Genomic DNA, 15927 nt, shown 5'->3' on the forward strand with positions numbered 1-15927 from the left:
CTCTTAGTACATCTGTGTCCCTGGACAAATTATTTAACCTCTGTAAGCCTCAGTCCTCTCAGCTTTAAAATGAGAACAGTGAAAATACATAGTGGTCAGTTTAAATAAGATAATACATGTAAAGTTCTTGCCTCAGCCTTACACCCCAGAAGTCCCTGCCGTCAAAGATGAGCAAATGGGATAAAACGTAGTAAAGTCAAGGATTTTCACTATTGATTTGATTAAACTTATTTGGGGAGAAAAGCTGGTTTTACTTCCCCAAGAGTAAAGAAAAATACCAATAGCAACCCAGTATCTGCTAGGCAAAAAAGGGATTAAGGTCATGGGGCCGGCCCACCACGCAGCACATCCCTCCCATCCCTTTGGCACAACTCTCGGCCACCCTCCACTCCAGAGCAGATTTGGAAACCACTAGAGTTGCAAGGAGAAAATGAGTAAAATGTCAGTAAGAACTGTTACTGTCAGGGAAGCATCGCATTGTGGAAAGCACAACACTCAGAGCCCCCATTAGACAGCGTCCTTAAACTCGGAGGGGTTTTCATCTCAGATGACACAGTGGTGCAGTCCCACGGTCTCCGCACCTCCTAAGAGGTAGGGCTTCCAACCCTTCCGAGTCCTACTCAGGCCCCCAATGGTGAGCACACACACGTCAGCCGCTCCCAGAGACCGTCTACACTGCATGCATCCACCCTGGTTCCTGGGCCCACATGGTCAGTCTGCCTGGTTTTCTATTTCTTCCTCAGTCTCTGATTCTTGGCCAGATCTCCCAAGTCTGAAGTCTCCTCTGTGTTGATGCGTGTTTCTAACCACCTCCCCTTCACCGTGTGCGAGTCCTGCCCACACTTCCCTCTACCTCCAACTTTAGCCTTCCTGTGGTCAACCTCGGCACCAACACTGGTCCCACCTCAGCTCCAACGTGACCTAACATATGGCAGAAGGAGGGCAGGCACAAGATCAGGAGGCATAAAATACAGCATCCAACACACAGGCAAAGGGTAAAGGCACTAGAAGGGTTGAGGACAGGGATAAATTTAAATCAGCGTGGCCTTTCTTCTGTAAGAGGAGGGTGGGAATTTCAATTCTGGGTCGGGAAAGCTGAAATGAAGCAGTTTGGCATATTTTTATCCAACTATGAAGACTTAAAGGAAGAGGAAGGAAAGGAGAGGGAGATTAGCAGGTCAAGTGGACGAGACTACCCCTGGGATATGGAGCTTGTGCAAAGGTCCTGAGGTCAAGAATGAACAGAAAGGGGGTGGAGAAAGCAGAAGTGAGCCAGTGACCCTGGACTCAGGCTGAGCCCGGCAGGTGCCCCTGCAGACTTCATGCAAGCCCCCAGCCAGGGCCCTTCAGTGCCAAGGTCTTCTGATTCTAAGTTGCTACAACAATGGAAAAAGGAAAGTCCACCCTCCCAAAAGGCTCCAGCCCATCAAACTTTGCTAACTTAATGTTTTCATTCTTAATGTTCTGTTTGTTTGTTTAAGGGGAGAATTTGTATTAGTTTGCAGGGGCTGCCGTGAGGAACTGTCTCCCTATTCCTGAGGCTAGAAGTCCAAGATCAAGGTGAGGGCTGGGAGAAGGAATCTGTTCCGGGCCTCACTCCCAGCTTCCACTGGTTCCCTGGCTGCCTCTGGCATTCCTTGGCTTCTGCTGCATTGCCCCTACCTCCACGTGCTGTTCCACCTATGTGCATATCTGTGTCCAAATGTCCCCCTTTTACAAGAACACCAATCATATTGGATTTGGGGCCACTCTACTCGGGTATGACCTCATCATAACAAATTGCACCAGCAACAACTCTATTTCCAAATAAGGTCATGTTCTGAGGTCCTGGGGGCTAGGACTTCAACACAGGAATTTGGGGAGACACAACTCAACCTGCAACCATGTTGTTGATGACAATTCTTTGACTTCTTCAAACTCCTAAACCAAAGCTGGATTCATTAAGGAAAAAAATAAATAAATAAACCAAGCGAGATGGCCCGATAATGCTTCAAGAACTTCTCAGGCAGCTTATAAAAGCACAGCTTCCCTTTGGGGGAAACCTGTGCATATCAGGAAAGAAGCCGACTTGTTTCCTGTGTTCCAGAGAAAAGGGGAGCACGTGTCCCTGTCCCTCATCCAAAGCTGACGTAGCTTCAGGAGTAAGGGGCAAATTAGCTCTGCCTCGTGGCCACTGGCATAGTTGTGGCAAAATAACCGTGACCTTCTCCTTTTCCATGGTGACGAGTGTCTTTAAATACACTGACACTCAGCTTGAAAGGATGCAAAGACAACAGCTGCAATGTCTTTGGAAACTATCACATTAATATTTACTAGTTTAGGTAGAAAAGAGAATTAAAACAGTCCAAAGTCAAGTGACTATCTAGTAAATTCCTCAGTGATTATAAAGTCGTGGCAGGTTTTTAATCAGTGATATTGACACTTTTTAGCCCCTTTCTCTATCTTCATTGACCTAAAATACTCACCATTCTTAACTGAATTCGTGTCTCCCTTGAAAGGAAAAATGTATTTGAAATAAAATGGTCACGCAATCTTTACAACAGATTTTTTAAACAGGTTATAGAATATTTGACAACATTATGGAATCACTGCTAATTTATTCAGGTTATTAATAGTATTGCGGGTTTTTTTTTTAAGTGTCCATCTTTTGGAGATGCATACTGACATATTTACGGGTGAAATAATACGATGTCTGGGTTTGCTTCAAAATAATCTGGGCTGCGAGAGTAGGTAGGGATACAGCTGAAACACGAAGAACCATAAATTGAAGACTGCTGAAGCTGGCTATCGGGTTTGTGTTTCTCTACTTGTCTGCACGTTAGAAATTGGGCCTGATAAAAGGGAAAACAGTAGCAGCTATATAAAGCGGTCTAAGGTTTTGAAATCTCCAACAGCATGCACTCCTTGGAAAACTTCCCTCCTGAGTGTGGAGGTGCAAAATACCACTACATCCTATTCTGAAATAAGTGACCGAAACCACTGGAACAGGAGTTAGGAAACTGGGGCTCCAGCCTGGCTTTTGCCACCTACTGGCTTTGTGACCTCAAGCAAGTCTTTTGACTTCCGTGGGCTTCGTGGCTTCATTTCCAAAGCAAATGCATTAGACCAGAAGTTTCCCAAGGTCTCTTCCAGCTATAAAATTCTATGAAATATGAAGCCGCCTTCAAACTAAGTAGCAAGATACATCAGACAAGCAGTTTGAAGGGCAACTCAGGCAGACTAAATCCTAACAGTTGCTGAAACTCTGCAGCACAGCTGCCCGACCACGAGCACGAAGCACTCAACCTAAATGCTGGGAGGAAGCTGTTTTTGTGACGCTGGCCAAGGTCTCGGCTTTGTTCCTCTCTATGCAGCCATAGGTACACTCCAGAACTGGGATGGAATGAAGTGATGGAATTTCATTGAATTAGGTTTCGCTGAACTCTTCTAATCGCCCAGGATTAACGGACTCACTGGGAAATGAGAACGTTTTATGTCTGCGAAATGCCCTGTTTTCTCTTTTATAATTGCTAGGAAAAAAAAAAAAAAGTGGGAACCCGGCACTCAGGAACCCATAAAGACCGATGTGAATGGGGAGGAAAGGGTCAAGGAACAGAAAACGCCACCCACAAAAAACAAAGCCAGGTCGAAGGCGGATCAAGGGAATGGCATTTCATCCCAGGGATTCGGTCTCCCAAACTCCACTTGGAGGTTCTCGTGAAGAGAGAACAGACTGGAACCTGTTTTAGAACCAACATTTTTTCTGCAATTTTTCAGAACAGTGAGTTGGATCTGAAGTCCTAGTATCTGTCACTTACCCAGACTTCTCACGTGGCACTGTTGGTCAGAAAGCATAGTATAGGATGGCACTTCAGCTGGGGCCCTCGTTGCATGTAATTAATTCAGTTCTAGGTCAGTTCAAGTTCAAATCAGTCCAAATAAGTTATTTTAAAGTTGTTCATTCAGATTAAGTTTCACCTCTCGAACGGAGACCCCGAAAGTTATCTCAATCTATGATCATTTTGGTCATTATCCGCCCGTGTTACGAAACTACACGGATGACGGCTCATGCGCCAGAGAGAGAATGCAATCAGATGGGAAATTTAAATCGTGGTTGAAATAGGCTTGAATGGGGATGAGATTAACATAATGAAACATAAAACACTACTCTTTCTGAATATTTCTGACTAAACGTCCTCTTACATAGAGATTGCAGTATTTTTATCAGCTTTTTCTATGCACTCAAGTAGTAACTCATGTTGAATTCCAGTTCAAAAAAAAACAAAAAACAAAAAACACTTTGTATCTGTTCATCCCAAACTCCTAATTTATCCCTCCCGGGCCCTTTCCCCTTGGGTAACCCTAGTTTGTTTTCTATGTCTGTGAGTCTATTTTTGGTTTGTAAATAAAATTGGTATCATTTTTTTAAGATTCCATATGTCACAGATATCATATGATATTTGTCTTTCTCTCAGTGACTTAACTTCACTTAGTAAGATCATCTCTAGGGATTAACAGATACACATTACTACAGATAAAACAGATAAACAAGGACCTACTGTAAGCACAGGGAACTATATTCAATTTCTTATAATAACATATAATGGAAAAGAATCTGAAAAAAATACATATACAGACTAGAAATTCTCCAGAAGCATTCTGTGGAGTCAGCCACTGTACTGCACCTACTTTCGATGTACTGACTGCCAGCAGGAAGGTGTGTGGATGATGGGTGCAGAGTCCACGGAGGTGGGGAAGGTGGGACGGTGAGAAGGAGTGGGGACAGCGGCTATTTTAGGGGGTTCTGTGGGCAAAGGGTCAGCGGAAGCTGGGCTGAGGCTGTGTGAGGTCACTGTATCTAATTTACACCAACGCCTCCCCCATCCACACGTACATCCTTCAAAAACTAAAATAATAGCACATACAGTTTGAGGGAGAGTTATGACGCTTTATCTTTTGTAGAAACAGGCTGTGAGCACCTGAAGTTGATCTGTAAGTACCACGTCCTTTCATCACTCGGGTTATTTTTTTAACGACAGATACCATTGTGCAGATTTCATCACAGCTTCGAGCTCAAAAAAGAAAAAAATCTATCAGTGAGTAAAGAACAGTGCCAGAGAATGGGGCTTTCACTGTAATTCTTTGGGGAGAAGAAAAACAAAGCAAAACAAACAAACAAAAAAACTCGGTTTACCCATTAGGGGCTTTGCTTTGTGGTCCTAATCTCAATACAAAGGTTAGGATTAAAAGCACTGGCATTAAAATTGCCTGCAGTTTCTGCTTTGAAGTCTGATGATAACAATAGCTGAAAATCTTCGGCAACTTTTGAGAAGGCAGAGTCCTTCCAAAGGCTTTGAGATGTTAAATACTAAACTGAAGAAGTCGTTATAGAGGGAGATTTTTCATAAAAGGTGCACAACCAACAAACGTGCTTTTTAAATTCACACCCATTCCTTTTTCTTTAACGCCAAGATTTGAGGATACACTCTCGATATGCTATTGTCCGCAACTCAAATTCAAAATCAAAATAAGGCACCAAATTCCTGGATTAAGCGCAAGAAACGACTCAGAATAATCGGTCCTTACGAAGCGGCAAAAACAGATCAATTTTGGAGTTGCTCTCACTTTTTATTGGGCAAACCCTCCAACGAAGATCTAAAAGACAGTCTTTCTCCCCCCTCAAAAAAACCATCCCAGAATGTTAATGTCTCCAGCAAGGCCTGGCCTTGGCAAAGTTATATGAAAGGAGCTTGGACTGGACAGCTTTCTAGGGAACCAGCTCTCCCGGGTGCAAATCGCAGCTCTCCCCTGCTAGCAGGTGGCCTTGGATGGCTTCCCATGCTGCCTGCATCTCAGCTCCCTAGTCTAACGCATTCAAGTCAACATTCTTACCTCAAAATGCTGTACACCAGAAACTGACACAACATTGTAAACTAACTATGCTTCAATTAAAAATTGTTTAAATAAATTTAAAGCTTAAAAAAAGAAAAAATACTGTTGTCAGTACTTAGTAAAATAATGTGGAAGTATGTCAACAGTGTGGCATCAAGTAGGTGCTTAGAATTTTTAATAGAGTTTAAAAAAAGAAAAAAAGCCTTTATCTTCAACCAGAAGCTCAAAGCTCCCCGGTGCCCACAGAATGCACAACAATATCCCAACCAAAGTACCGGCTTTGTTTCCATCTTTCATCCACACTAATCTTTATATATTTTGACCCATTCATTCTTTCCATCAGTGAATTAATCTAAAGCCTATTTTCGAGCTCACATACTGATGAATGTTCATGTTTCCCCCACTCTGAAACATTTTAGCAGAACCTTTCCCTAAACAATGCTCAAGCCTAGGGCTTCTCAAACTGTAATCTTTGGGACCGTGTGAAAACGCAGATCCCGTAGGTCTGGGATGGGGTCCGAGGTTCTCCGTTTCTCTTAAACTCCCAGAAAAGGCTGACGTGCTGGGCCAAGGATCATACTAGCAGGGTCCTAGTTCAGGGGTAACAGGAATCAAAGGCCCATAAACTTCTGAGCTAAAAGAGAACTTAGAGACGGGTTTTTATCCCAAAGATGGAAAATTAGTCAAATTCAGCTCACACATAAGGTCTTGGGTTTTTGTTGTTGTTGTCTAGTCCTCATAATGTTTTTAGAAATGGGGACATTTTTACAGATTTACAGCATTCAAAAAAAATTAAAAGATATTGTAAAAAAAAAAGTGTGATAAACAGAAACCTCCATTAAATAGAGCTGGGTGACCAGCAGGGGGAGCTCTCACGCCCTGCGAAGACCGTCCAGCCCAACGGGAAGGAGAAAGACTCTTCCTTCCCGGCAAGGACTCAGCCAATGAAAAGCCAGTTGTGGACTCTGTTTCCTGAAACCTTCCCAACTTCCATTTCCTCTTCATAAAAATTTTCTCCTTCCCTTGCTCTGTGGGGCCATGCACGTGGCTCCTTGTGGCTGCAGACAAACCTGGAACTGCAATTCTCTGCTGATCCCCAATAAACCCATCTTTGCTGGAGAACTAAATGGCTGTCTGTTTGTTTCAGTTCAACAACAGCACAGCCTAGGGCCTTTATTCCTGGATGGAGCTGAGTCGTAGTACGAGGATGGACCCCACATCTCCACGGTCCTTACCCGACACAGAGCCGAATGTGTATCACGGGGCACGCACTGTCAGCTTTTCTCACCCTGAGGTCTAGTTGTCAATTCCTGAGTCACAATAGTACCCAGAGGGCCACCAGTTTCAAGACACAATGGCCAAGACTGTCCCGTTGGCCCACCTCACTCACTGACATCACCTACCCAGCAACCCCAATCGGCCCCACTCACTCTGCAGACAAGAGTGAGGGCACAGCAGGGTCACAACTGGTCAGACCACAGCCGGGCAGCCGAGAGAAGGGGGCTTGGGTCCCCTGCCGGGCAGGCGGCCAGAAGGGTGGCCTCTGTGCGGGGGAGGGGGGCTTTTAGCACCTCTCAAATCACTTCGGTTGACAGCCTCTCCTCCGGGCCCCGCTTAATGTGACTACTTTTCATTTTTAGAAACCCCTTCTCTGGTGGAGCTGCCTTTCTGGTTATGAATACTATAAACAAGGGACACCGAGAAGGCTATTAGTCATCCCCGCCCTGCTCAGAGCCGGAGTTGGCACTGTCCCCAGAGGGAACCAAGCCCAGGTTCCCTGACACCCCTGGAAGGTCAGCACGCACAGCCTTTGCAGGCGTGTTTGGGAAGCTGCCAGGAGACTGGGGCCTGGCCAAGTTGGGGGTAATGACTCCGACTACTTGGAGTCTCCCCTCCAAGTTCAAACGACAGACACGATCTCTCTCAAAAAGAAGTCTGTGTGTCGGGGACAGGGTTCAGGTGTCCCCAAGAAACAGAACTTGGGTCCACAGGAGATCTGGACCTCTTGGGGAGCACGTAGGGGTTTAAGGCGCCTATCAGCAAAATCTTCCTGTAAAACGCCAGCTGGCTTGGGGTCCCTGGGTCAATACCATCCAAAGAATTGATGTAAGACTACGATAAGCAAAATGCCATTGCTCTCAAGAGCAGGTTTTAAGTTGACTTTCCGCTTCCTCTCTCTTTTGACAAAATACACACTGTCTCTCAAGTTTCTCAGAGGGCTTTGCAAAGAGGCACCAGCGACCGCTGCGGGAAAGGCAAGGGAAGAGCCAGCGATGCGGGTGCGGAGGCCAGGCTCCCAGAGCACGTGAGGTAGGATTCCCCAGGGCGCACAGCCCCGGGGTACCCAGTCCCCGGCTCTCCTCCCCAAAAGGGGACCTGGCCTGGGGCACACGCAGAGACGCCTTAGAAAAGCGATTCGACATCAATAAGTGCAATCACAGAGGAGAAGAGAACCCACTGCCCCTTCCTCCTGCCCCGTCTTCTAAGGCCTGGACCGTGGTACCCACCACCACCTGCCTGAGATGAAAGCCAGTAGGAGGCACGGGGGGAAAGAGAAAGAAGGGAAGAACCTCCGTTTCTCAGAGAGAAATAAATATGCAAAAGCATTGGAGCTGTTTCCCCACTATCTCATCACCTCAGGCCCCTGGTGACGGGCTTTTCTGGCGCCCCCTGGGGCAGAACGTTGGCAAGTGAATGAGGCAGCAAGGAGCCACTCCCAGCCTGAGGAACGGGAGCTGGTGAGATGTATGTTAGTCTGTTCTTGAGGGTGCACAGAAGCCAAAGGTTTCCCGCAACATGCAAATGTAATTATCCTCGAAAACCATGCAATATATGTAGTCTCTGAGTATATATGCACACAGTTCTACAAATATAGAGAAAAAGGCAGTAGAAAGGCTCTGTACAATCACTTAAAATAATAAGTACGTTTTAAAACACTCAAAACAGCGATACAAGCTCATTCGAAACCTCCAGTCCTCCTGAGACTCTCTGAGCTTTCCAGGAGTCAATTCGAGATCGCAGCTGCTTCAGGAGAATTCTGTGAATCCAAGCTCTGGCCACAGGGCTCTCCCCGTCTCTAAGAGACAGTACACACAAAAGACTTTCTTATTCAGTTCTGACAGCAGGGAGGGTTAGGTTTGAAGAGAAGGGCAGGCACCCCCCACCTCCAAAAAGAAAATGACTTGCAAAAAGCTCACTCTTCCTGGGGGATGAAGACTTTCCCACAATGTCACCGATAAGAAAATATCCCAACTGGAGATGCAGCTCAGAACGTGGGTTGCAGGCACCCAAGCCATTATTTTTTTTTTCTCTCTAAGTCTCTGCGGTCTGTCTCTTGCCATCTGCTGGGATACTGCGAGAACCGTGTCTGAGTCAGAGCAGCCCTTCTCTAAGGGAGACGGAGTGACAGTCCACTCACCATGCACTTACCGAAGCCACAGGCAAAGCTGTCTGAGACATCCAGCCGGTGTGCGGAAAAGGTGGGCTTTTGCACAACAGAAGGCAGGTGCCGGGACTTCAGCCGGAGGGGACAGCAAGCCTGGAGGGCAGAGTTCGGCCGCACTCTCTGATCTGAGATGACGTCATTTCAACCTCTCCGCGGAGCACTGGGGTGACAATCCTGGGAAAATGAAGCCACTTCCATGGAGGGCAGCTCTGGCGGCTTCAGGCTGATACAGCCACAACACTGGGCTGTTACTGTGGAATTCCCTGGGCAGTTTTTAGGAGAAGCACGATAATAATGGGGATGAAACTAATTACATGCCTGATTGAAACTGCTCTCTTCCAAAGAACTCAAAGCCTGTTCATACACATCGTCTCGCGCTTTCAACACACCTGTGAGACGGTACCACGTGGCATTATTACACCCACAGTCTCTGCGAAGACAACCCCAAGTCACAGTGTGCCAGAGGAAAGGCTGCATGTCCTGGGTTGCCATCAAGGTCCTTCAACAGTCGACAAGGCTGTCTTTGACACCCTCCTAAAATCCAGAACAGAGCATGCCAAGAAACAAACCAGTCCTCCACGTTTTTAGGTGTGTGCGATACAAAAATGCTTCCAGGCAGATCTAAACGTGCCAGCAGGATGTGGCATGCCGGGAAAAGCCTGAAGACTCCCTTCATATTAAAAATAAAGGGACGGCTTCTGGAAAAATAAGTAGCACTTAAAAAAATCTGAGAAGTAATATTCGCAGCTTCTACACAAGTCTCAGAACATGACGTTCTGAAATGTTTAGGTCTGAGGGTTGAGTCCAGGGTTTTCATGGTTCTTCAAACTTTCACAGAAAAAGCAAACAGCAGAACACTAAGATGGCTAACTAATCTCATTAGAGCAGATCTGAATTCCAAAGTGTCAGATACATAGGTAGCGTCGGGGGAGAAAACACAGAATTAAGAAAAAAAAAATTAAGCAGATGGTCAATGAATTGCGGGGACCAGAGTCATCCATTTATGTGGGTTTATCTTGTTTGTTTACTCAGCTTTTGGCAAAAGCAGTCCCCTTACCCTGGCAACAGCTATATCATATGTTGCTCAGGTTACAACACACCCAACTTCTAATTTTAAAAACCACCGCTTCACAATCTGCAAGAAGCCCCGTTTGTTAGTAACGTTAAATCTGCAAGTCAAGTCTCTGACACACGGCTTTTGTATTTCTCCCTTACATGTAAATTTTTAAAATGTACTTGTGGCTTTTTTCAAGTACATATAATGATGACACATATTCTGGAATCTGTTACTCTGCCTTTAGGGTGTATGCTTCCGTATCCCCTGGAGCTGAAGATGTTTCTAGTAAATAAGCATCTTGAGCATCTTCCCAAAGGCTCCCCTTGATGCCTCACTGTCTTGGTACAAGTGATCATTTATCCATGTGATGGGGGTCTTTATGCTGCAGTTCTTCATATTACATTATTGCCTTCATATACGCGGTACAAAGTTCCACCCTTATCAAAGTAACTAGCTTGGATACATAGGAGCCACCATCTTTCTACTATAAACCCAAATTCCTGCAGTGAATTATAGCTGTACTTTTTTCCTTTTTCTTTTTTTTGTATTGAATGTTTCATAAGAAGAGCTCACGGTCTGTCAGAGAAATTTTCCAAACGATAACTTATTACATAAGGAATTCATTTTTTTTCCCCCTAAAAAGAACCGGGCCTGAGGTGGTAGTTACAAGGCAGAATAATCACAAGCAGATGTAAAAATATTTGCACAAAGTAAAAAAATAATAATAATAAAATAAACTTCATATGTTTTGCTCCTTTAAAAAAAAATGTCAGAATATGGCAGGCAGTGAGTTGGCCCCTGATTGTCATTAATTGCCATTATTAGGTGTGGCTGATGGCCCCTAATGGCACTATTTTTCTGAGCAAGGGTTTTATATTATTTTTCTGGCACAAAAGCCTGTTCACAAGTACTAAGATGTTCTCATACCAAAACCGAAGTGACCAGGAGATTAAAAGCAATTAGCATAATTTTACTCACTGGCAGGAGTACTGAAAGTAGATCAGGATACACATTTTTCAGGGTTCAAAAACTTTTTCAAGTTTAGCAAGATTTGGAAAAAAGAGCAGGAAGCGCCTATCCGAGGCACTAAAAAAAGACATGCGCTCTGTGAGGCAGCCAAGAAGAGGGCAAAGAATTCTTATTCCCTGGAGAAATTTCACAGTCCTTAAAGGGAGAAAGACAGTTGCAAAATAAAATAAAAACCAAAACCGAAACTCCATGGGAGTACCTGGAGCAGCAGATCTGGCTCCGAGGAATAGAGGCTGGGGTTCCCTTGTGTGAGGACGGCCTCTCCTCTTAAACCCAGGCAGAAATGGTACCCGCTCACCAGAATGATAATCACTGTGGCCTCACATTAGATAAAACAGACAAGGGATCAAAGCAGTACAAAGCTTATAAGTAATTTTAGGCAAGCATTAAGTGAGCCACGTGAGACCGGTATCTGCATGATGCCTAGGTCTTAAGTTTAACTTTCAGGATAGAATCATGTAAGATTCCAAGCAAGTTTTACATTCAGTAAACTCCATGAATGTGGGCTTGCCAGAGGCAGAATAACTGGGATTAATAAAAACTGTGAAATAAAGAATCCTCTTATATCCTATTGTAAATCAACTATACCTCAACCAAGAAAAAAAAAAGAAACAAGTAAAGTGCTATTAACATTTTTTGAAAAAGAATCCTCTTAGAAAGTACACTTTAATATTTTTAAGAATGAAGTTCTATCGATAAAGAAGGTCCCATTAACCAGCAATTTCACATTCAACACAGTCGTAACTGAAACCCTCCCTGCTCAGTGTCACAGCTGAGATGATGCTGAAAGACTGAGAACGATGGAAATGCTGTGACGATCATAATCATGTGACTATTCAAAGAAAGAGTTTTAAATCTCTGAGGATCCTTATTGTTAAACAGTTTACCCTCATTCTTACAAGTTAAATATGTACGCAGGTGTTCCCTGACTTAAAATTTATAAACCGCAATCCGCTGGAGAATGCATTGTCCCAAGAAAGAACCTTATAAATGGTAATTCGCATCACAAAAAGCCAACATAATCCCTAACGTAGGGGACATTACTAATATGATGAGAATATTAATTTCCTACCTAGGTGAGCCAGCCCACCAAAGGCACCTTAATCAGATGGTGGCTCCAGGACTCCAGTTTCAGTGCGTTATACAACAGTATTATGGGTCAGAGAGACGAGTGATAACATCACAGCTGCATAAAGAATGAAATCGGTGTTGGTAGTTGAGTCTAAAAATGTATTCACTATTTCAAATGATTTTTTCTCTTTGGAAGTATGGGTTCTGAGCTGCTCCAAATCAACTCATAAACAAATGTTGGTAAAGAGCCCGTGTCACATGATGGACTGTCTGCTTAAAGTAGCCCTCTGCAACTCAGAAGCCCATTCCGTGGTCCTTCTGTAAGAATGCCCAGAGTGAATACATCACAAAAAGAAAAAAATGCAAGGAAAAGTAAACTGTCTCCGGGATTCCTTTAGACTGAGAAGAATGATGTTTAAATAGCTTATCAATGTTTTCAAGGACAGGGGAACTTCCAAAGAATAGTCCCTTAAGTAGCTTTAAATAGTCACTGATTGTTTCTATTTGTGCAATTATATAATCTAATAAGCCTCATCGCAAATCCCACAAAAAGGTAACTCTGGTCCAACTTCTATCCAAATAATCACAAAACTGACAATTAGTGAAGCCAAAATGAACACAGGTCGACTCTGAGTTAGCAAATTAATAGCATGATGAATGGCTATTCTAAGCGTTCTGACAGTTATACCGAATTTCAGCTCTACTGATTCAATCTGAGGAATAAAAGCGCTTCCTATTATCAAACTGTGCAATCAGGTAGCAAATCGATACAGTAACAAAAATTACCTCCGATGATGAAACTGTAAGTAAGCCCACTGAAAAGGTGATAACGTTACAGTTTCTAACCTTTCACCACATTCCTATGGTTACAGTAAAAAAGAGCTTAGGTATACCTTACAAACATCTGTTTCTACCCATCAACCTATATGAACCATTGATAACGGACATGGATTCGGAATAGCTTTCGATGGTGGTCAGTTTCTGGCCACCTCTAATGACGCTGACAGTATTTTTAAGCAGTGGTTTTCATTTTCTTTATTGTCTGTTTTCTCTCCTTCTGGTGGCAAAACGGTGTTGTAAGAGAGTAGAAGAGCCTGCTTTCTTGAGTTTGTCGTACGAAAAACAGCCCGCATCACTGCTGTACTGCTAAACGGTGATTTCACTAACCAGAACCTTCACGTAGCAAGTAAATACATAATCAGTGTTTATTTAGTTGTGCAAAGTCAGAGAACATCATCTGAATTTCCAAGAGCTGTATTCTCATCTCTCAACATGAGGATTAACACCAAAGTCAAATGAACCTGAGAAAATCTCCCAAACCCCAAGTAAACCCCAAAAGAATCAAAGGAATTCACTGTATTTTCAAACTTAATTCCAAATTAAAGGCATATTTTCAGGGACAAGGGCAGAGAAGGAAATAAAATGGTTTCCTTTAAATAAAAGGGCTTACTTTTTTAAATAAAAGGGTTTACTCTTAACAAAAGGGTTTACTCTTACTAAACCAGAAAACTCAGTTAAGCCAGGCACCATATTTCCACTCTTTTGAGGTCTTGCTACATTCCATAAGGTCTTGAATTGGAGTCAAAGACTAACAGCACTGATTCCATGAGAAAAGCTGAGCATGTGACTCCTTGACAGTCAGGATCAACAGCACTGCTGTGACACGTCTCCCTCTAGTTTAATTCAGTTCCTTTTTGCCCTAAGCTCTTCATGGGCACCTGCGCCACCTTCACCTCAGGGATGGCATTCGTCTTTGGAGAAGCTTCCGCCACCTCACCAGCACACCCAGACACCCTAGTAAGATTCAGATGGGTCATCCATTACCCAATCTGTACATACAGGAAGGACTTAAAGAAATGATGGTCCATGGCTACCTGGGATGCTAGAGTGTTCTCTAAAGCTGTCACTACACTTTATTAGCAAAATCATTTCTGGGATTTATTGGCTGGATGTCCAAATGTTTCCCTAACATTTCATCTCAGAGGTCACTGAGAGGCTGTCGTCATGGTGATCATGCTGAAAAAAAGAGGCATGTAGGGTAAATACAGATTCACTGAGCAGGTGCCCAAACCCAGACTCGGACACACGCCAATGTTTGAGAGGCATATTAATTTCAGCCCATATCATACAAATTTCAAACCTCACACATGAAAAGCTGAAGGAGTTCTGACTCTCCTGAGCAATCAGGTCCTCTTCCTGGTGCACCCCTCGCTCTCTGGGGATGCTCCACCAACACGTGGCCCTTGGTGGTAAATTCATTCCCTGTCTGTTACCCTCTGTGGGGCTGTGAGAGATCCTGAGGAGAAGCTACTCACCTCTGGGTCCCCTGAGCCCAGCACAGAACCTGGAGCAGCAAAGAGGCTCAGTGGACATCAATGGACTGACAGTAACGGCACAAGCCAAGCATTAACTATATGGTACAAGGTCTCGGATGGGAAACATACCCTGCATTCGTAAAGGGAAACCTGTTCTCAGGATGACAAAAAACAGGTAACGGCCAGCCCCACTGTAAAGCAGGATAATGGTTGATGGGCCACTGTTTGGAGTGACTATGACCTTTCTTTCCTTCTTTCCTTCTTTCTTTTTTTTTTTTTTTTTTTTGAGTGAAGGTAGATTTATTCAGAGAGATACACTGAAAGGCAAGAGAAAGGCCACGAGGTGTAGGGGTCTGGTGCTCAGATTAAAAGTAGGTACACACTCCATAGACAGAATGCGGGCTGTCTCTGAAGAGGGAGAGGGAGGGGCCGACTATGACCTTTTTACACACTTTTAATGATGGGCTGATCAAGAAGGAACCAGACTTCGCATTCTCCGAGTGCTCACTTGGCCTCAGTCGCCCTGTCCGGAAGCGGCGTGTCTGCCCTTCGCCAGGCTGGCCTTTGCTGCTTGGGCGCTTGGGCTCAACAAGTTCTGTTCTTTCACCTTCTCTTCCTGGGTCACAGTTTTGACATTTCTGTGTAAACCCTCAGTAAGTAACCTCGGCAAGTTTTATTTTTTGGGCTTTTGTTTTTGTTTTTGTTTGGGGGGGAGGCATAATTAGGTTCACTTATTTATTTTTAGAGGCGGTACTGGGGATTGAACCCAGGACCTTGTGTATGCTAAACATGTGCTCTTCCACTTGAGCTATATCCCCCTCTCCCCCCTTAGTCTCAGTAAGTTTTAAAGGCAATCTGGGAGTTTCTAAATCAGTCAGAGTCTTGGTGCAATTTCCTAAAGCGCTATCAGGAAATGAAAATGGAATTTTAGAGAAAAACCATTTTTAAGCACTTGAGGGACCCCCACATGCCTACGTATTGATAAAAGAAAACTTCACGTATTGAAATTTAGGGAAGTCATTCTGGCTTACACGTGAGTTAACTTGATTTTTATGCTAACTAAAAACAGCCTGCTTGTGGCCTATCAAACATAGATTGCACATCCGCTTTAATTACTGAAGAAAAACAGCACATTGACC

At 44.1% G+C, this 15927-nt stretch overlaps 1 protein-coding gene across 9 annotated transcripts in view; it reads right to left on the reverse strand.

Moving 5' to 3' along the window:
* STOX2 (storkhead box 2) overlaps positions 1-15927 on the reverse strand; it is a 174276-nt gene that overhangs the window by 105835 nt on the left and 52514 nt on the right. Inside the window, exon 1 of one of the 9 annotated variants that reach the window (XM_072950488.1) lies at positions 9301-9816. The exons of the other annotated variants lie outside the window; for them this stretch is intronic. The gene's annotated coding sequence lies outside the window, so the exon portion shown is untranslated. Of the gene's footprint in view, positions 1-9300; positions 9817-15927 lie in introns of those variants that run through there. 9 annotated transcript variants of the gene reach the window in all.

The sequence above is a fragment of the Vicugna pacos genome, chromosome 26 (assembly GCF_048564905.1).
Source record: "Vicugna pacos chromosome 26, VicPac4, whole genome shotgun sequence".
NCBI classification, from domain to species: domain Eukaryota; kingdom Metazoa; phylum Chordata; class Mammalia; order Artiodactyla; family Camelidae; genus Vicugna; species Vicugna pacos.